We start from the raw sequence: 23856 nt of genomic DNA on the forward strand, positions 1-23856 counted from the left end.
GACAAACAATCAACGCAACAAATGGATGTCCTTGAATGAGTAAAATATGCATCCAACATGCTCACACAATAAGATGGCAAACGAAATATGTGACAAAGCATGCACAAACACTCTAGCATCTATCAAGCAATTTGGCGATGACTAGGTCATCTATATATGAGTATATTGACTTAGGAGTCAAATGAGAACATTTGATCGTAGGTCATACTCATTATTAAGCACAAGTGGGGTTGCCACTTTTACATAAAGCATTGTTGTGTTCACACCATTAGAGTTGCTTTAGCTCAATTTATTGGAGTAAAGATCCCCTAGATGTGATATCCCCCCTGAGAGGGATGAACTAACCTTGGGTTTTGTCGATGATGACTTCATGTAAGTGTTGAAGATGTGGATGCTCAATGTTGATGTAGATCCTTTGGAGCAATCCTTTGGAGTGAGTTGCACTTTCAATACCTACACGGGTTAGTCCCACAAGGAACAAACAAGGATATCCATAGACATAGAGTGATATTCACATAGGATGATGTCCATGAAAGCATTAGGATACCTTTGTTCCTTGTCTTACCAACAAGAGGGTTTGTGACTCCTTGAACTAGTGCAAGATATGGAAGTTGTTTGCACATGTCCTCACCAAAATGATATGAGTGAAGTATGTTGGCGGAGTCACCCTCAAGAACTCTCTAGTTCTTCTTCTTCGGGATCCACACCATCTTGATGAGAATCCTTGGAGTTGTAGTTGTACTTGATGAAGTAGAACTTGATGTAGTCTTGGGAACTCACTTGACCAAGGCTTTGGGAGCTTCTTCAAATGCATCAATCTCCTCTTGAAGCTTGTCCTTGCCTTTTAGCTTGTGGTCTTGTGGTGGAAGATCATCTTGAGCTTGTGTTCCTTGGAAAGAAGTAGGATCATATTTCTCTTGTTGAGGAACAAACTTCTTCTTGGGGTATTGATCTTCTTCCCACTCAACTCCATTGGCATTGAACTTTCGTCAAAACCAACACCTTGATTCTTCCGGTGTCTTCCTTGCTTGCGTACAATTTCCTCAAATTGCTTACTTCCAGCAAGGATCTTGTAAACACCTTTCTCTATAATTCCCTACAATAAGCTAATTTCTTGCTCAAGTGTAACTTGGCTAAGAGAATCATTAGTGGAATCAAGAGAACTACTAGAAGCAATATCATTGAGTTTAGCATGATTATTGTTACTACTAGAAGAAGAATCTTTCTTACTCTTGTTGCTAGATTTAACTTGTAGCATGTAAGTAGACAAAAGTAAACTCTTGGCAATGTAAGAAGAACTTTTCTTGCGAAGATCATCATTGATCGCCTTTAAGAACTCATGCTCTTGCTCAAGGTTGAGCTTTTCAAAGCGTAGCTTCTCACGAGTCTTTAAAAGCTCTTGATGATTTTCCAAGGTAGTTTCATGAGCTAACTTAAGAGTGTTTAGCTCTTTAGTTAGACGTTCAATCTCTTTCTTATCATCGTCATTCATTTTTTCTTGATTAGCATGATTAATAGCAAGTTCATCATAGTTTTCATAACTAGAGTTGTCAACAAGTAAATCATCATCACCTAGCAAATCATCTTCATCACTATTGAAATCAACATACTCAGGGTGTGTTACCTTTGGACCTTTAGCCATGAAGCATCTTCCAATTCCTTCATTTGGTGAGTCAAATATGTCGTAGGAGTCGGTTGACACAACTACTAGACCGGCAACACCTTCATCTTGAGTATATTCGGAGTCGGAGTGATAGCTTCTTTCGGAGTGACTGTCGGAGTCGGAGCGGGATATCCATTCACCAACATGAGCTTGATGAAGGAAATATGCCCTAAAGGCAATAATAAAGTTATTATTTATTTCCTCATATCATGATAAATGTTTATTATTCATGCTAGAATTGTATTAACCGGAAACATGATACATGTGTGAATACATAGACAAACAAAGTGTCACTAGTATGCCTCTACTTGACTAGCTCATTGATCGAAGATGGTTATGTTTCCTAACCATAGACAAAGAGTTGTCATTTGATTAATGAGATCATATCATTAGGAGAATGATGTGAGTGACTTGACCCATTCCGTTAGCTTACACTCGATCGTTTAGTATGTTGCTATTGCTTTCTTCATGACTTATACATGTTCCTATGACTATCAGATTATGCAACTCCCGTTTACCAAAGGAACACTTTGTGTGCTACCATACATCACAACGTAACTGGGTGACTATAAAGGTGCTCTACAGGTGTCTCCGAAGGTACTTGTTGGGTTGGCGTATTTCGAGATTAGGATTTGTCACTCCGATTGTCGGAGAGGTATCTCTGGGCCCTCTCGGTAATGCACATCACTTAAGCCTTGCAAGCATTGCAACTAATGAGTTAGTTGCGGGATGATGTATTATAGAACAAGTAAAGAGACTTGCCGGTAACGAGATTAAACTAGGTATTGAGATACCGACGATCGAATCTCGGGCAAATAATATACCGATGACAAAGGGAACAACGTATGTTGTTATGCGGTCTGACCGACAAAGATCTTCATAGAATATCTGGGATCTAATATGAGCATCCAGGTTCCGCTATTGGATATTGACCGAAGACGTGTCTCTCTCATGTCTACATAGTTCTCGAACCCATAGGGTCCGCACGCTTAACTTTTCGATGATAGTTATATTATGAGTTTATATGTTTTTATGTACCGAAGGTTCTTCGGAGTCCCGGATGTGATCACAGACATGACGAGGAGTCTCGAAATGGTTGAGACATAAATATTGATATATTGGAAACCTATGTTTGGATATCGAAAGTGTTCCAGGTAAAATCGGGATTTTACCGGAGTACCGGGAGGTTACCGAAACCCCCCGGGAGCTTAATGGGCCATAGTGGGCCTTGTGGAGAAGAGGAGAGGCGGCCGGGGCAGGGCCGCGCCCCCTCCCCCTAGTCTAAATAGGACAAGGAGAGGGGGGCGGCGCCCCCCCCCTCCCTTCCTCTCTCCCTCCTCTTTCCCCTCCTCTCCTAGTCCAACAAGGAAAAGGGAGTGAGTCCTACTCCTGGCAGGAGTAGGACTCCTCCTGGCATGCCCCCTCTAGGTCGGCTGCACCTCCCCCTTGCTCCTTTATATACGGGGGCAGGGGGCACCCTAGAGACACAACAATTGATCGTTTGATCTCTTAGCCGTGTGCGGTGCCCCCTCCACCATAGTCCACCTCGATAATACTGTAGCGGTGCTTAGGCGAAGCCCTGCATCGGTAGAACATCATCATCGTCACCACGCCGTCGTGCTGACGAAAGTCTCCCTCAACACTCGGCTGGATCGGAGTTCGAGGGACATCATCGGGCTGAACGTGTGCTGAACTCGGAGGTGCCATGCGTTCGGTACTTGATCGATCGGATCGTGAAGACGTACGAATACATCGACCGCGTTGTGCTAACGCTTCCGCTTTTGGTATATGAGGGTACATGGAAAACTCACTCCCCTTTCATTTCTATGCATCACCATGATCTTGCGTGTGCATAGGAATTTTTTTGAAATTACTACGTTTCCCAACAGTGGCATGCGAGCCAGGTTTTATGCGTAAATGTCATATGCACGAGTAGAACACAAGTGAGTTGTGGGCGATATAAGTCATACTGCTTACCAGCATGTCATAATTTGATTCGGCGGTATTGTTGGATGAAGCGACCCTGACCGACATTACGCGTACGCTTACGCGAGACTGGTTCTACCGACGTGCTTTGCACACAGGTGGCCGGCGGGTGTCAGTTTCTCCAACTTTAGCTGAACCGAGTGTGGCTACGCCCGGTCCTTGCGAAGGTTAAAACATCACCAACTTGACAAACTAACATTGTGGTTTTGATGCGTAGGTAAGAACGGTTCTTGCTAAGCCCGTAGCAGCCGCGTAAAATTTGCAGCAACAAAGTAGAGGACGTCTAACCTGTTTTTGCAGGGCATGTTGTGATGTGATATGGTCAAGACATGATGCTAAATTTTATTGTATGAGATGATCATGTTTTGTAACCGAGTTATCATCAACTGGCAGGAGCCATATGGTTGTTGTTTTATTGTATGCAATGCAATCGCCGTGTAATGCTTGACTTTATCACTAAGCGGTAGCGATAGTCGTAGAAGCATAAGATTGGCGAGACGACAACGATGATACGATGGAGATCAAGGTGTCGAGCCGATAACGATGGTGATCATGATGGTGCTTCGGAGATGGAGATCACAAGCACAAGATGATGATGGCCATATCATATCACTTATATTGATTGCATGTGATGTTTATCTTTTATGCATCTTATCTTGCTTTGATTGACGGTAGCATTATAAGATGATCCCTCACTAAATTATCAAAGTATAAGTGTTCTCCCTGAGTATGCACCGTTGCGAAAGTTCTTCGTGCTGAGACACCACGTGATGATCGGGTGTGATAGGCTCTACGTTCAAATACAACGGGTGCAAAATAGTTGCACACGCGGAGTACTCAGGTTAAACTTGACGAGCCTAGCATATAACAGATATGGCCTTGGAACACGGAGACCGAAAGGTCGAGAGTGAATCATATAGTAGATATGATCAACATAGTGATGTTCACCATTGAAACTACTCCATCTCACGTGATGATCGGACATGGTTTTGTTGATCTGGATCACGTGATCACTTAGAGGATTAGAGGGATGTCTATCTAAGTGAGAGTTCTTAAGTAATATGATTAATTGAACTTAAATTTATCATGAACTTAGTACCTGATAGTATCTTGCTTGTCTATGTTGATAGGTGGCCCGTGCTGTTGTTCCGTTGAATTTTAATGCGTTCCTTGAGAAAGCAAAGTTGAAATATGATGGTAGCAATTACACGGACTGGGTCCGTAACTTGAGGATTATCCTCATTGCTGCACAGAAGAATTACGTCCTGGAAGCACCGCTAGGTGTACCACCCGCGCCAACAACTGCAGACATTGTGAATGCCTGGCAGTCACGTGTTGATGACTACTCGATAGTTCAGTGTGCCATGCTTTACGACTTAGAACCGGGACTTCAACGACGTTTTGAACGTCATGGAGCATATGAGATGTTCCAAGAGTTGAAGTTAATATTTCAAGCAAATGCCCGGATTGAGAGATATGAAGTCTCCAATAAGTTCTACAGCTGCAAGATGGAGGAGAATAGTTCTGTCAGTGAGCATATACTCAAGATGTCTGGGTACTGCAATCACTTGATTCAACTGGGAGTTAATCTTCCGGATGATAGCATCATTGACAGAATTCTCCAATCACTACCACCAAGCTACAAGAGCTTCGTGATGAGCTATAATATGCAAGGGATGGATAAGACAATTCCCGAGCTCTTCGCAATGCTAAAAGCTGCGGAGGTAGAAATCAAGAAGGAGCATCAAGTGTTGATGGTCAATAAGACCACCAGTTTCAAGAAAAAGGGCAAAGGGAAGAAGAAGGGGAACTTCAAGAAGAACAGCAAGCAAGTTGCTGCTCAGGAGAAGAAACCCAAGTCTGGACCTAAGCCTGAGACTGAGTGCTTCTACTGCAAGCAGACTGGTCACTGGAAGCGGAACTGCCCCAAGTATTTGGCGGATAAGAAGGATGGCAAGGTGAACAAAGGTATATGTGATATACATGTTATTGATGTGTACCTTACTAATGCTCGCAGTAGCACCTGGGTATTTGATACTGGTTCTGTTGCTAATATTTGCAACTCGAAACAGGGGCTATGGATTAAGCGAAGATTGGCTAAGGACGAGGTGACGATGCGCGTGGGAAATGGTTCCAAAGTCGATGTGATCGCGGTCGGCACGCTACCTCTACATCTACCTTCGGGATTAGTATTAGACCTAAATAATTGTTATTTGGTGCCAGCGTTGAGAATGAACATTATATCTGTATCTTGTTTGATGTGAGACGGTTATTCAGTTAAATCAGAGAATAATGGTTGTTCTATTTATATGAGTAATATCTTTTATGGTCATGCACCCTTGAAGAGTGGTCTATTTTTGTTGAATCTCGATAGTAGTGATACACATATTCATAATATTGAAGCCAAAAGATGCAGAGTTGATAATGATAGTGCAACTTATTTGTGGCACTGCCGTTTAGGTCATATCGGTGTAAAGCGCATGAAGAAGCTCCATACTGATGGACTTTTGGAACTACCTGATTATGAATCACTTGGTACTTGCGAACCGTGCCTCATGGGCAAGATGACTAAAACACCGTTCTCCGGAACTATGGAGAGAGCAACAGATTTGTTGGAAATCATACATACAGATGTATGTGGTCCGATGAATGTTGAGGCTCGTGGCGGATATCATTATTTTCTCACCTTCACAGATGATTTAAGCAGATATGGGTATATCTACTTAATGAAACATAAGTCTAAAACATTTGAAAAGTTCAAAGAATTTCAGAGTGAAGTTGAAAATCATCGTAACAAGAAAATAAAGTTTCTACGATCTGATCGTGGAGGAGAATATTTGAGTTATGAGTTTGGTCTTCATTTGAAACAATGCGGAATAGTTTCACAACTCACGCCACCCGGAACACCACATCATAATGGCGTGTCCGAACGTCGTAATTGTACTCTACTAGATATGGTGCGGTCTATGATGTCTCTTACTGATTTACCACTATCGTTTTGGGGTTATGCTTTAGAGACGGCCACATTCACGTTAAATAGGGCACCATCGAAATCCGTTGAGACGACGCCTTATGAACTGTGGTTTGGCAAGAAACCAAAGTTGTTGTTTCTGAAAGTTTGGGGCTGCGATGCTTATGTGAAAAAGCTTCAACCTGATAAGCTCGAACCTAAATCGGAGAAATGTGTCTTCATAGGATACCCAAAGGAGACTGTTGGGTACACCTTCTATCATAGATCCGAAGACAAGACTTTTGTTGCTAAATTCGGAATCTTTCTGGAGAAGGAGTTTCTCTCAGAAGAAGTAAGTGGGAGGAAAGTAGAACTTGATGAGGTAACTATACCTGCTCCCCTATTGGAAAGTAGTTCATCGCAGAAACCGGTTTCTACGACACCTACACCAATTAGTGAGGAAGTTAATGATGATGATCATGGAACTTCAGATCAAGTTGTTACTGAACCTCGTAGGTCAACCAGATTAAGATCCGCACCAGAGTGGTATGGAAATCCTGTTCTGGAAGTTATGTTACTAGACCATGACGAACCTACGAACTATGAAGAAGCGATGGTGAGCCCAGATTCCGCGAAATGGCTTGAGGCCATGAAATCTAAGATGGGATCCATGTATGAGAACAAAGTGTGGACTTTGGTTGACTTGCTCGATGATCGGCAAGCAATTGAGAATAAATGGATCTTCAAGAAGAAGACTGACGCTGATGGTAATGTTACTGTCTATAAAGCTCGACTTGTTGAAAAAGGTTTTCGACAAGTTCAAGGGATTGACTACGATGAGACCTTCTCACCCGTAGCGATGCTTAAGTCTGTCCGAATCATGTTAGCAATTGCCGCATTTTATGATTATGAAATTTGGCAAATGGATGTCAAAACTTCTTTCCTGAATGGATTTCTGGAAGAAGAGTTGTATATGATGCAACTGGAAGGTTTTGTCGATCCAAAGGGAGCTAACAAAGTCTGCAAGCTCTAGCGATCCACTGGTGCAAGCCTCTCGGACTTGGAATAAATGCTTTGACAGTGTGATCAAAGCATTTGGTTTTGTATAGGCTTTTGGAGAAGCCTGTATTTACAAGAAAGTGAGTGGGAGCTCTGTAGCATTTCTGATATTATATGTGGATGACATATTGTTGATTGGAAATGATATAGAATTTCTGGATAGCATAAAGGGATACTTGAATAAGAGTTTTTCAATGAAAGACCTCGGTGAAGCTGCTTATATATTGGGCATCAAGATCTATAGAGATATATCAAGAGGCTTAATTGGACTTTCACAAAGCACATACCTTGACAAAATTTTGAAGAAGTTCAAAATGGATCAAGCAAAGAAAGGGTTCTTGCCTGTGTTACAAGGTGTGAAGTTGAGTAAGACTCAATGCCCGACCACTGCAGAAGATAGAGAGAAAATGAAAGATGTTCCCTATGCTTCAGCCATAGGCTCTATCATGTATGCAATGTTGTGTACCAGACCTGATGTGTGCCTTGTTATAAGTCTAGTAGGGAGGTACCAAAGTAATCCAGGAGTGGATCACTGGACAACGGTCAAAAACATCCTGAAATACCTGAAAAGGACTAAGGATATGTTTCTCATTTATGGAGGTGACAAAGAGCTCATCGTGAACGGTTACGTTGATGCAAGCTTTGACACTGATCCGGATGATTCCAAATCACAAACCGGATACGTGTTTACATTGAACGGTGGAGCTGTCAGTTGGTGCAGTTCTAAACAAAGCGTTGTGGCGGGATCTACATGTGAAGCGGAGTACATAGCTACTTCGGAAGCAGCAAATGAAGGAGTCTGGATGAAGGAGTTCATATCCGATCTAGGTGTCATACCTAGTGCATCGGGTCCAATGAAAATCTTTTGTGACAATACTGGTGCAATTGCCTTGGCGAAGGAATCCGGATTTCACAAGAGAACCAAGCACATCAAGAGACGCTTCAATTCCATCCGGGATTTAGTCCAGGTGGGAGACATAGAAATTTGCAAGATACATACGGATCTGAATGTTGCAGACCCATTGACTAAGCCTCTTCCACGAGCAAAACATGATCAGCACCAAGGCTCCATGGGTGTTAGAATCATTACTGTGTAATCTAGATTATTGACTCTAGTGCAAGTGGGAGACTGAAGGAAATATGCCCTAAAGGCAATAATAAAGTTATTATTTATTTCCTCATATCATGATAAATGTTTATTATTCATGCCAGAATTGTATTAACCGGAAACATGATACATGTGTGAATACATAGACAAACAAAGTGTCACTAGTATGCCTCTACTTGACTAGCTCATTGATCGAAGATGGTTATGTTTCCTAACCATAGACAAAGAGTTGTCATTTGATTAATGAGATCATATCATTAGGAGAATGATGTGATTGACTTGACTCATTCCGTTAGCTTACACTCGATCGTTTAGTATGTTGCTATTGCTTTCTTCATGACTTATACATGTTCCTATGACTATGAGATTATGCAACTCCCGTTTACCAAAGGAACACTTTGTGTGCTACCATACATCACAACGTAACTGGGTGATTATAAAGGTGCTCTACAGGTGTCTCCGAAGGTACTTGTTGGGTTGGCGTATTTCGAGATTAGGATTTGTCACTTCGATTGTCGGAGAGGTATCTCTGGGCCCTCTCGGTAATGCACATCACTTAAGCCTTGCAAGCATTGCAACTAATGAGTTAGTTGCGGGATGATGTATTACAGAACGAGTAAAGAGACTTGCCGGTAACGAGATTGAACTAGGTATTGAGATACCGACGATCGAATCTCGGGTAAGTAACATACCGATGACAAAGGGAACAACGTATGTTGTTATGCGGTCTGACCGATAAAGATCTTCGTAGAATATGTGGGAGCCAATATGAGCATCCAGGTTCCGCTATTGGTTATTGACCAGAGACGTGTCTCGGTCATGTCTACATAGTTCTCAAACCCGTACGGTCCGCACGCTTAACGTTTCGATGACAGTTATATTATGAGTTTATATGTTTTGATGTACCGAAGGTTGTTCGGAGTCCCGGATGTGATCACGGGCATGAATAGGAGTCTAGAAATGGTTGAGACATAAAGATTGATATATTGGAAGCCTATGTTTGGATATCGGAAGTGTTCCGGGTAAAATCGGGATTTTACCGGAGTACCGGGAGGTTACCGGAACCCCCCGGGAGCTTAATGGGCCATAGTGGGCCTTGTGGAGAAGAGGAGAGGCGGCCAGGGCAGGGCCGCGCGCCCCTCCCCCCTAGTCTGAATAGGACAAGGAGAGGGGGCGGCGCCCCCCCTTTCCTTCCTCTCTCCCTCCTCTTTCCCCCCTCCTCTCCTAGTCCAACAAGGAAAAGGGAGGGAATCTTACTCCCGGTAGGAGTAGGACTCCTCCTAGCGCGCCCCCTCTAGGCCGGCTGCACCTCCCCCTTGCTCCTTTATATACGGGGGCAGGGGGAACCCTAGAGAGATAACAATTGATCATTTGATCTTTTAGCCGTGTGCGGTGCCCCCCTCCACCATAGTCCACCTCGATAGTACTGTAGCGGTGCTTAGGCGAAGCCCTGCGTCGGTAGAACATCATCATTGTCACCACGCCGTCGTGCTGACGAAACTCTCCCTCAACACTCGGCTGGATCGGAGTTCGAGGGACATCATCGGGCTGAACGTGTGCTGAACTCGGAGGTGTCGTGCGTTCGGTACTTGATCGGTCAGATCGTGAAGACGTATGACTACATCAACCGCGTTGTGCTAACGCTTCCGCTTTCAGTCTACGAGGGTACGTGGACAACACTCTCCCCTCTTGTTGCTATGCATCACCATGATCTTGCGTGTGCGTAGGATTTTTTTTGAAATTACTACGTTTCCCAACACTTGATGTCTTCTTTTTGTGTAGCTCTTTGATGATTTATCCTTCCTCTCCGAATCCTTGCTTCTCCGAGAGGATCTTCGTTCATAACGATCATCTCTACTCCTTCTCTCTCTTGGCGGTGATTCTTCTCTCCTACTTCTTTTGGGAGAATATTCTCCTCTTTTGTAAGGAGTTGTACACTCATTTGAATAGTGTCCGGGTCTTCCACAATTGTAGCAGTTACGTTCACGACTAGAAGATCTTTTGTCATTGTAGGACCTTGACTTAGAACTTATTTCCTTGCTTCTATTCTTGTAAAACTTGTTGAAGTTCTTCACCATTAGGCTCAATTCTTCATTGAAGGTTTGCTTCTCATTTGATGATGTGGGGGCATCACATGAGGCTTTGTAGGCGCCACTTGACTTGTTGTGGAGCTCTTCCTTATCCTTGGGTGACATCTCATGAGCGACAATTCTTCCAATGACTTTCGTTGGCTTGAGATCTTTGTAGTTGGGAATCATTTGGATCAATGTGCACACGGTATCATATTTTCCATCCAAGGCTCTTAGGATCTTCTTGATGATGAATCTATCGGTCATCTCTTCACTTCCTAAGCCGGCAATCTCATTTGTGATGAGAGAAAGCCTAGAGTACATTTCAGCGACACCTTCACCATCCTTCATTTTGAACTTGTCAAGTTGACTTTGAAGCACATCCAACTTGGATTCCTTGACGGAGTCAGTACCTTCGTGCATATCAATCAAAGTATCCCAGATTTCCTTTGCATTCTCAAGACGGCTGATTTTGTTGAATTCTTCGGGGCACAATCCGTTGAAGAGAATATCACAAGCTTGAGCATTGTATTGCAGCATCTTTAACTCTTCCGCGGTAGCTTCACGGTTCGATTCTCTCCCATCAAAGAATTCACCTTGCAAGACAATACACACAATAGCCCAAACGGCGGGGTTATGTCCAAGAATATGCATTTTCATCTTATGCTTCCAACTAGCAAAATTAGTACCATCAAAGTAAGGACCTCTATGGTGGTAATTTCCCTCGCTAGATGCCATACTCTCCTAGGTTGTGAAACCAAGGCTATGACCACCAAAAGCTATGGAAATCAAAGCAAATGGAGACCAAAGCTCTGATACCACTTGTATGATCGAAAGTATGTCTAGAGGGGGGTGATTAGACTACTTGACCAAATAAAAATCTAGCCTTTTCCCAATTTTATTTCTTGGTAGATTTTAGCAACTTAGCACAGGTCAAGCAAACAACCTACACATGCAATTCTAAGAGTATAGCAGCGAAATGTAAAACAATTGCATATGAAGGTAAAGGGAGGAGTTTGGAGGGAGGAAACGCGATGTAGACACGGAGATTTTTGGCGTGGTTCTGATAGGTGGTGCTATCGTACATCCATATTGATGGAGACTTCAACCCAAGAAGGGTAACGGTTGCGCGAGTCCACGGAGGGCTCCACCCACGAAGAAGCAACCTTGTCTATCCCACCATGGCCATCGCCCATGAAGGACTTGCCTCACTAGGGTAGATCTTCACGAAGTAGGCAATCTCCTTGCCCGTACAAACTCCTTGGTTCAACTCCACAATCTTGACGGAGGCTCCCAAGTGACACCTAGGCAATCTAGGAGACACCACTCTCCAAGAGGTAATAATTGGTGTGTTGATGATGCACTCCTTGCTCTTGTGCTTCAAATGATAGTCTACCCCAACACTCAGCTCTCTCTCTCTCTCTCATAGGATTGGATTTGGTAGAAAGATGATTTGAGTGGAAAGCAATTTGGGGAAGGCTAGAGATCAAGATTTATGTGGTTGGAATGGAATATCTTAACCTCAACACAAGTGTAGGTGGTTCTCTCTCAGAAAATGTATGTTGGAAGTGTAGGCATGTTCTGATGGCTCTCTCCATGAATGAAGAGTGTGTGGAGGGGTATATATAGCCTCCACACAAAATCTAACCGTTACACACAAATCACCAAACTCGGTGGGACCGAATCATACAACTCGGTCAGACCGATTTAGTTCATAATGTGACCGTTAGGGTTTTCAGTGGGACCGACATGTCAACTCGGTGAGACCGATTTCTTTAGGGTTAGGGCATAACGTAATCTCGGTGAGACCGATTACACAAACTCAATGGGACCGATTTTGGTAATAGACAAACAGAGAGTTGGTCAGGCAAACTCGATGGGACGGATTCGCTCATCTCGGTTGTACCAAAACGTTACAAGAGGGAAACAGCGAGTTTGCATTGCAATCTCGGTGGGACCGATCGCTCATCTCGGTTTGACCGAAACGTTACGAAGGGAAACAGAGAGTTTGCAATCCCATCTCGGTGAGACCGAGATCCCTATCGGTGGGACAGAAAAGACTAGGGTTTCTTGCAGTGGCTATAGCAACTGAACTCGGTTGCTCCGGATAGACAGTTTTAGTGGGGCCGAGTTTGACTTTTTGTTTGGGACATATGTGGATGTGCGAAAGTAGTTGAGGGTTTTTGGAGCATATCACTAAGCACTTTGAGCGAGAACCTCATTAAGCAACACCTCATCCCCTCTTGATAGTATTGGCTTTTCCTATGGACTCAATGTGATCTTGGATCACTGAAAATGAAATGTAGAGTCTTGTGCTTTGAGCTTGAGCTAATTCTTTTGTCCTTAGCATTTTGAGGGGTCCACTTTCTAATCCATGCCGTGCCAATCATTGAGCTTTTCCTGAAATATTTATCTTCAAGTAGCATTAGCTCAATGAGCTATATGTTGTTAGGAATTACCAAAACCACCCGGGGATAGTTGCACTTCACGTTTTGATTGGCCAGAACCCAAACCCCACGAATCGTAAGTCTACACCGTTGGATGCTCCCAGATCAAACGACAATCCTCATCCCTTTCGACCGGAAATGCAGTCCAGCTAGGAATTGATTTATATGCCAACATGCACGGTAAATGCCAAAAAATGTCTTACATATAGCACATGAGACCTGAAATGCGCCAGCAAATCTAACCCGTGATAAAATTGTGATTGGTTTACGTGCGAAAATTTAGAGGCGAAACGAGGAACTCACATCTTCATTTCAAAATTAGTACGTCTTCATTTCAAACGAAATTATTCTGTTTGTGCACACGAGCGCTTAGAGGCAACCGTTTGCATAGGCCTTTCCGCGCGTGCGGCGACCGGGGATATGTTTCACCCTTTTCACTTAGGCCGCCAACACCCCCCACTGTCCGCCCGCGTTTCACTCAACTAGTCCACCCAATCTCCTTCGCTGGCTGCCCCCTCCCCCAGACCCACAGCAGAACCCTCTCCGGTGCCGCCGTGCTCACCCCGGCCGTGTGCCCGCTCTTCAGCGTCAAGCCTACCTCCACTGTCGTTGCCAACACGCGGTGGCCCGTGCATCGCCGTCTTCGTTTGCTCGCCAGCCACCCTCGAGCATATCGATGCAGTAACCCTCGCCTCTCCTATGGTCCAGCAGGATTTGCATTAAGAAGCCTGTTAGTTACTGCTCTCCATCTCGGTGAGGCATATTTCCTCGCAATCCCTCTTCTCATTTCATTCCGTATGTTCCCAAATTGGCTATAAATAACGGAGAGCGTATATATGTTCATTATCTACCTTCCTTACTACATATGAGCTGTATTTGTTCCAATAAGTTACTGCCTATTTATAGATCATGGGTGCCCGAGTCACACAAACTTAACAAATTAGCCGGTCATTTTTCAAAATATTGCATGGCATGTTTAGAAAGCTTGATACCTAGTTGTTAGTTTTATGCTTATCCTCCTTTCCTGAGTTTCGCATGTGTTCTCTATAGATGCCGAGTAGCAGCGACATCACTCATTCAGGCCATGTATCTTCATCTGATTCGGACAACCCTAGGTCTTCAGCAGATTGTGAGGGATCAAGTAGTCTTCAACGGGATAGAGCTGCAACAATTACTCTTCCGGAGAGGACACGGAGGAACACTCCAAGGAAGCCCACACACCAGCCTAAAGGTGTATATGAAGTAATCGAGATTGATTTAAAGTCCTGGGCTCCAACTAAACCAGATAAAGCACACATGAGGTTCAGGAGTGTGTGTGGATTTGTTGGCAGGGCAAGGCTCAACATTAATCTGCCGGGGTTTCGGAAGGCTAACACAGAAACACGTCGAAGGATAGTCCGAGAGATCATGGATCACTTCAACGTTCCATAGTAGTGGAGAATGCAGGTGGAACACGCTGCACTAAAGAAGGCTAGGGATGCTTGGAGAAACTAGAAGCACGTGCTGTACAAAAAGTACTTGAGTGAAGGCAAGGACCCAATCCCCGCATACCCCCAAATTACAAAGGCAGACTGGGCAGAATTCAAAAGGGTCAAGGCAACTCCAGAGTTTGCTGCAAAGAGTTTCAAGCAATCAGAACTTCAGAAGAAGAACATACACCCCCACCGTATGGGTATGGCAGGATACTACGGCATGAAACTGATGTGGGAATAGGAGGTCAAAGAAGCAGTAGCGGCGGGTGGGAGTTCGGCCTTTAGTGAAATCAAGGGTGAACGCACCAGAGACTACTTGCGGGCACGTGCAAAGAGGTGTGATGACTGAACTTATTACTTTGAAAACGCATGTGACACCAAACTGTATGAAGTGATGGTAGAGGCTTCCAAGATCCCTGGAAGGTTCTACAGGAACTTAGGGCCATGTGACATTCTGTCCATTGCTCAGGACACAAAAGAGCCCCCTGGCCGTGCAAGGGGTATAGGTGTTAATGTCCCGCACAAGAGGGCTTTCACACTCAGCAAAGAAGAGAGGCTCAGCATGAAAAAACCGAGGAGTGAAATGAAGCAGAATGCATTGTTTGAAAAGTTGAAGAAGGAGATTTATCCGGCTGTTCGAAAGGATGTTCAGGAGTCAATGATGATGCAGAAGACTCTAACACTGACAGATAGCCAGCAGATGGGAGGGGAGACGGGCATGGATGATGATGCTTATTGCGCGACAACACTGCACAAGAGTAGTTGTGCATCAGCTGACCCCAGCGACACTGAGACTGTAGCTGCTCGTGATGATGCTATAACTGATCTATTTAGAATGAAAGACAGACTGAAGGGCGTGCTTACACATTATGAAGATACATTAAAATGTGCAACAGCTTGGGTTTGCCCACCCTTCTTGGAAGATGGCCTCTTCTTGGACAATGTGCCATTAAAGCCGGACTATGTGAAGTGCTACGTGATTGAAGTAAAGCCTGGATTCAATGAATTTTCCCTGAAGAATGTCCTAGGAGACTTCAATGAGCAAAAGACCTTGGGAGAAACACCGTTACATCACATCTAGTGGCCACAAAAGGAAATAGAGTTCATCGATGAGATTCCTGAAGCCCTGCCAAGAGCAACCACTGTCGCCCCTCAACCGGTGACGCTCTCCTTGCCACAGCAGCTCTCGCGGGCTGATGCATCAACATGTGATCAGCCGGCCCGACTTTGTGGCGTACAGGCCATGTCATCCTCCGCCCCAAAGCAGCCAGTGGCAAGGCCTACAACTGCTGATGACGCACCATCGGTTCAGATGCCGGCCGCTAAAGCAGCGGGGGAGACCCAGCTGCAGCACATGCTCATCAGACCAACCTGGTGGAACAGACTGCTAAGCAGTCTGATGCTTCGGAACCACCTGCTAAGCAGTCTATAGGTCCAGAACTAACTGCTCATCAGTCCGTTGGTCCATAGGCATGTGATCAGCATACCAATGCGTCAGCACTTCCTACTCAGCAAACCAACACGTTGGCACGGCCTCCTCAGCACACCGACAAGTTGGCACCACCTGCGCAGAAACATGACATAGCTTCAATGCATGGTCGGCAGTCCGATGCCTCTGCTCCTACAGCCGAGTAGTCCGTCACAGCAGCACCGCCAGGTCAGTGGTCTGGCATAGATAAATCGTCTGCTAAGAAGTCTATCCAAGCTTCACCATCTGCTCGGCAGTCTACCTTGCAGGCAACCAGATGTTCTGCCAGAAATGCTTCAAGTACCAAGAAGGAAGTGGCCAAAAAGGCTACAACCATGACCATGAGGAAGCGCAGCGGGAGAGCGAAGAGGAAAAAGAACGATTGCCTCTTAATTAAAGCACTCATCGCACAGAACCAAATTAACAGCAGCTTGTTCGAATCGGGGAGTAACATTATTTCTGACGCCATGGATGATGAAGAAGTAGAATTGTTGCTTGCTAAAAGGAAAGCAGGCGTACTTGAAGCACGCAATTATGTCCATGGCCAGCCATTTCTTGTTGGCGAATACTTTGATGAGTGCAGCTCTAGTTGCCGCGAGTTACGTGAATATTGCATGGATCAAATGTCAGCAGGTTATCATGCTTTGCTAGTCCACTACAATAGAGATCATTTCCGACATGATGCTGGTTCCATCAATGTGAGTTTCGAGGACTTTAATGTCTTCTTCAACTTCAACGTGCTTGATGCCACTCTTGTTAGATGCCTGATTTTGTAAGTACTTAACAAACTATGATCAACTTCTCCATACAATGTTGTAAATGATAAACAACTAACTGCACTTTATTCCTCTCAGAGGATTAAACGCGCGGAGAAGAATAAGGGAGAGTGTATTTCATAGATCCTGCATTAGAAAATGGCACAACATTAGATGGTAAGGACCGACGGGACTAGGCCGTTAACACAATGCTCCGTATCTTCGAAAACACGTCCCATGCATAATCATTTCTCTGACCATATCATGAACGTTAAGTCAAGTAAACAACCACGCATACACTGATTGTCTTTCAGATTTCGACATCATTCATAAGTTCACGTCTTTCTTAATATGTAGCAATCACTGGATATTGGTATTCATTGTTCCAAACATGCACAATTGACATCAATAAAATTTATAAGAACATCATTGCAATCATGCTTTTCATCTAAGGGGTTATCATGAATCACTTTATAAATTCCTTCTTTGAATGCTTCATCACAATTTTCAGATTCATCAATCTCAAGCAAAACTTCATAAAGATAATCTAGTGAACTGAATTCACTAGCAATGGGTTCATCATAATTGGATCTCTTGAAAAGATTAGCAAGTGGATGAGGATCTATATCAATTGATTTTTAGCAAGCGAAGATGCAAGCAAATAGAGGACACATGGAAACACAGGCAAACATGATCTGATGAGAAAACGGCGAACGGAAAATAGGGCGAATAAAACGGCAAATTTTTGTGAAGTGGGGGAGAGGAAAACAAGAGGAAAATGGAAAATAATGTAAATAGCAAGGAGATGAGATTTGTGATTAGGAACTTGGTAGATGTTTGTGCTTTTGATATCCATCTCCAAAGAAACGTCATGATCTCCATCATCACCGACTCGACACCTTAATCTCCATCGTTGCGTCATGGCCGTCTCGCCAACTGTTGCTTATACAACTATTGGTAACTCATAGTGATAAAGTGAAGCAATTACATGTCGTTTGCATTTCATACAGTAAAGAGACAACCATAAGGCTCCTGCCGGTTGCCGATAAATTACAAAACATGATCATCTCATACAATAACATATATCACATCATGTCTTGACCATATCGCATCACAACATGCCTTGCAAAAACAAGTTAGACATCCTCTGCTTTGTTGTTGCAAGTTTTACGTGGCTGCTACGGGCTTCTAGCAAGAACCATTCTTACCTACGCATAAAACCACAACGATGATTCGTCAAGTTTGCTGTTTTAACCTTCTTCAAGGACCGACCGCAGTCAAATTCGATTCAACTAAAGTAGGAGAAACAGACACCCGCCAGCTACCTTTATGCAAAACTAGTTGCATGTCAGTTGGTGGAACCGGTCTCATGTGCGTGGAAATGTAAGGTTGGTCCGGGCTACTTCATCCCAAAATACCGCCGAATCAAAATAAAACATTGGTGGTAAGCAGTATGACTAACACTGCCCACAACTCTTTGTGTTCTACTCATGCATATCAACTACACATAGACCTGGCTCATGATGCCACTGTTGGGAATCGTTGCATGGAAAAGCAAAAAAATTCTACGCACACGCAATGATCTATCCATGGAGATGCATAGCAACGAGGGGGGTGTCTCCACGTACCCTCGTAGATCATAAGCGGAAGCGTTTCACAATGCGGTTGATGTAGTCGAACTTTCTTCGCGATCCAACCGATCTAGTACCAAATGAACGACACCTCCGCGTTTTGCACATGTTCAGCTCGGTGACGTCCCTCGCCTTCTTGATCCAGCAAGATGTCGAGGTAGTATATGAGTTCCATCAACATGACGGCATGGCGACGGTGATGGTGAAGTGATCTCCGCAGGGCTTCACCTAAGCACTATGAAAATATAACCGGGGGTGTAAACGGTGGAGGGGCGCCGCACACAGCTAACAATTGATCTGGTGTGTGCTAGACGCCCCTCCCACATATATATAGGTGGGAGGGAGGGAGGAGCAGCCATATGAGGTGTCCAAGTAGGAAGAATCCTACTTGGAGTCCCTCCCAAGGCGCGCCCCCTGCCATATATAACCGAGGGGGAAGGAAACAGGGGGGGGGAGAGGGAAGGTAGTGGGAATCCTAATCCACACTTTCCTTTCCCTTCCCCCTTTTCCTTCTCCTCCTTTGGCCAGCCCATATGGGGGACGCACCAGCCCCTTGTGGCTGGTGTGTTTCCCCTCTTGGCCCATAAGGCCCATATCTTTTGCAAGGGGTGTCCGAAACCCCTTTCGGTGACCCGATAAGTACTCGGTACACCTCGAAACACTTCCAGTGTCCAAATACCATCGTCCTATATATCAATCTTTACCTCTCGACCATTTCGAGACTCCTCTTCATGTCTGTGGTCTCATCCAGGACTCCGAACAACATTCGGTCACCAAATCACATAACTCATATAATACTATATTGTCATCGAACCTTAAGCGTGCGGACCCTATGGGTTTGAGAACTATGTAGACATGACCGAGACACGTCTCCGTTCAATAACCAATAGTGGAACCTAGATGCCCATATTGGCTCCTACATATTCTATGGAGATCTTTATCGGTCGAACCATTATGACAATATACGTAATTCCCTTTCTCCATCGGTATGTTACTTGCCCGAGATTCGATCGTCGGTATCTTCATACCTAGTTCAATCTCGTTACCGGCAAGTCTCTTTACTCGTTCCGTAATACATCACCTCGTGACTAACTCCTTCGTCGTTTGCTTGCAAGCTAATGATGTGTATTACCGAGAGGGCGCAGAGATACCTCTCTGATACTCGGAGTGACAAATCCTAATCTTGATCTATGCCAACTCAACAAACACCTTCAGAGATACTTGTAGAGCATCTTTATAATCTTTGAGTTACGTTGTGACATTTGATAGCACAAAAGGCATTCCTCCGATATCTGGGAGTTGCATAATCTCATAGTCGAAGGAATATGTATTTGACATGAAGAAAGCAATAGCAATAAAACTGAACGATCATTATGATAAGCTAATGGATGAGTCTTGTCCATCACATCATTCTCCTGATGATGCGATCCCATTTTTAAATGACAACTCATGTCTAGGGTTAGGAAACCTTAACCATCTTTGATCAACGAGCTAGTCTAGTAGAGGCTCACTAGGGACTCAGTATTTTTTTATGGATTCACAGATGTATTTAAGTTTCCGATCAATACAATTCTAGCATAAATAATAAACCTTTAGCATGAATAAGGAAATATAAAATAAAAACTTTATTATTGCCTCTAGGGCATATTTCCTTCAATCTGGTGGCACATTCTTCGGTAGACAAAATCCCCATAAATTCTAGCATGGGCTGCCAAGGCATGTGCAGCCACATTACACTCTCTTCTAATTTTGCTCACCTCACATAGACTGAAATCACGCACTGGGCTTTTAGCCTCTTCATACTTAGCCCACCACTTGGTGTTGTTCCTTCCTGCAGAGTTCATAGTAGTCACAACAGTAGCACCGTCAGACTCAACGTACACATGTCCCTTGTTTACATTTCTCAAACACTTGAGTCCAATCACTAGGGAGCTTGCCTCTACTTCCTCTGCTTGGTCGCATGACCGAAGGTGACAACATATAGAAAATACAACCGACCCCATGCTATCGCGAACGACTGCCCCTGCCCACGCCGATCCCAAAACTGAAACATAATAAGGATCAATGTTAAGTTTAATACAAGCTCCTTGGGCCCTCGACCAGTGGCACTTTGGCTGCATATTTCTATCTGGTGACAATTGCATCTAAGTTTCATGCAAGTGTTTTTCCCGGTGACATCACTTTCAGCTAGGGCTTTAGAGTTCAACGTTTCTAGTAATTCTTTAGAAAAAAGGACTGAGTCCAAAATCTTTGCTTCCCCTTTATTATGCACAATACCCTCCCTAAGATGCAATGATCGCCATAGAACCGGTTGCAGTTTTCTCGCATGTGTCCAGAGCATTGGCTTAAAGCATGTAACAGCCAATCCGGATTATGTGCATCAGGTACTAGTTCTTTTGGCAATGCCCAATGTTCTCTTATGTTTTCTCTGAGAGCTCCGGCCTTGGTGCAATTCACAACAGCGCTGTGAGCATCCTCCTTCTCTATACCCCATATGTTACATATTCCATCAATTTCTAGGGTCCTCCTCCTTTTGTTTTCCTTTGTGGTAAGTGAGTCGGTGGCAATTCTCTAGGATACAATACAGACTTTGTGAGGGACCTGCGCTTTCTAGATCAAATTCCAGAGATTTTCCCTTCCATTGCTAATGCTACGAGACGAACCAGCTATTTCTTCATGTTGCTTCAAATTCATTCCCAGTCTATAAGCACTTCTTACCGTGAAGATGTCATTTTTCTCATAGTTCCACGCTAGATGGTCTTCAGTCTCACTGAGAGGAATATTTATTTTGAATATTTACTCAACGTCGAAACCATGGAATAGCTCGTCGATAAGGAGAACATTCCACCCTCTTCCTTGCGACAACATGAGCTGATTAACCCATCTGATTGGGCTCTGGGTCTTAAGAGATAGAACCTTGAGACCTGTTTGCCTTGGGATCCAATTATCCCTAAGGATTTGGATACTATTCCCATTTCCAACTCTTCAAACAACACCTTTCTTCAAGAGTTCTAGGTCAAATTCAATCCCTCTCCACACAGGTGACACATTGGATGCGAAGACCGTGTCCAAGAAATAGCCACTTGGATAATATTTTGATTTCAGAATACGAGCACACAAACTTTCTGGTCGCTGAACTAAGCACCAAGCTTGCTTAGCCAGCAGGGCACGGTTGAAAACCTGCATATCTCGAAAACCCAGGCCTCCATGACATTTTCGTTGTGTCATTTTCTCCCATGACATCCAATGGACTCTTCTATGATTTTGCTCGTCATCCCACCATAAGTCACACACCGTTTTCTCGTATTGCTCACAAAAAACCACACTCATCTTATACATACTCATGGTATATGTTGGCAATGCTTGAATCACCTATTTGATCAAAATATCTTTAGATCCATGGGACATAAATCTTTCAACCCAATCAGTGAGCCTTTTAGTGAAGCGTTCAAAGATAGGATGACTCTTCATACGTCCCTCGAGTGTGGGTAGACCCAAATACCTCTCCTCAAAGGCGACATAGGTTATATCTAGAATTTGCTTGACTTCATTCTGGACCTACGAAGGGCAAGCTCTGCTAAGCATTTACTTGGGCTTAACAGTTGGCTCATTCCTTGCTCAAATTTGTTGAGGGCATTCTTGATACTCCTTGCTTCATCACTGTCAGCTTTAAAGAAGAGCAGGCTATCAGCTGCAAATAGAAGATGGGAGATACCTCGGCTCCCTCTCACCACTTTCAACGGGGTGATCTTACCAGTAGCACATTCAGCCTTGAGGGCACGTGATAGACCTTCAGCCACAGACGAGAAGAGGTACAGACTTAAAGGGTCTCCCTAACGGAGACCCCTCGAAGGTTTGAAGAAATCCAAAATTTCTCCATTTAGTTTCACCGCATATCTCACAGACCGAACACATGTCATCATCCAATTTTTCCACTTCTGACCTCCAATCCACACGATACACTTTGGACATATCAAGTTTATAGGCAAAATGGTTGTTGGTAGCAATCCTGTTGTGTTGGATTTTAGAAAAACACTCAAAGGCAATATATGCATTTGTCCGTGATGAGTCTTCCAGAAATGAAAGAGCTCTGTGTTTCTGACACCAAGTCATCTAAAATAGGTCAGAGGCGGTTAACGAGGCATTTAGAGATCACTTTATAGATGACCGTCGCACAAGCTTATTGGACGGAAATCTTTCAAGTATACGGGAGCATTACCTTTGGGAATAAGGATAATCATCGTGTTGTTAATTCCTTCTGCCATGATCGGCTTTCTTTTTCTTTTGACATAGTGCGTGGGAAGAAATATTCCACGAGTGAATTCGAGTCCTTCGTGAGCTACACCGCCATGCATACTCGAATTTGGACCGATGATCACCACCAAGTAAAATAACGCCTAGCACCACAGGAAACCAAGCTAGAAGCAGCACGTATAACACTTCGCACACACCTAGACGATAAAACTCTCCACCGCTCTCTCGTTCGCTGGAAAGGGACACCCAATCCCCACAGCCTTTTCCTCCCTCCGCAGTAGCCTTTCTGCGGTACACCCAGGAGGAGTACAAGTGTACAACTATCTTGGATTTGCGTGGATATCGAGAGGGATTGCGAGATCCGTAGAAACAGAACACGGGCTGCCACTGGCTACTGCCGATACTGCTCCCAAAGCAAGAATAGACAAGTGGAGGAGCACAGACAGCACTAGGATGCAGTGGCGGAGAGCGGCAGGGGAAAGACAAAAGAGATTGCCCAGCGCAAGATCGAGGTCGGTACCCTGGAAGATCTTTTCCCTTTGGAGTCTTGCCGAAAACTTATTCTCTCCTCCATCGTCGAGTGAATCTTGCGCGCCAACAATAGTGTAGTGGACGGCGCTACTAGTCAGGAGAGACACTGATGAGAGTGATGTGCTCGCTAATGTTATAGCGTCGTGCCTACTGTACAAATAGGACGAAGATTACCTGGCTTTGTCATCACCCGCGTCGACGTGAATCAATGAACGAATCGCCGAAAACCGCTAAGGGCATCTCCAGCCGTTCGGCTCCCAGGGCGTCTAAATAGAGCGGTCTGGGGTGTGCCGGCGCTGGTTCGGCCCCTGGGGACGACCTAGCTCCCAGTCACGCCCCCAAGCGCCGGTCCCAGGATGTAAAAAATTTAAACTTGGTCGTTCCCGCTCTCAAAAGACGCCACAAATCCGGCGATCGGACGTAGTCTGGCGTTACAAAAAACAGAGCGCCGCACGCCGTAGGT

Source organism: Triticum aestivum, chromosome 1A, assembly GCF_018294505.1.
Source record: "Triticum aestivum cultivar Chinese Spring chromosome 1A, IWGSC CS RefSeq v2.1, whole genome shotgun sequence".
In the NCBI taxonomy this organism is placed as follows: domain Eukaryota; kingdom Viridiplantae; phylum Streptophyta; class Magnoliopsida; order Poales; family Poaceae; genus Triticum; species Triticum aestivum.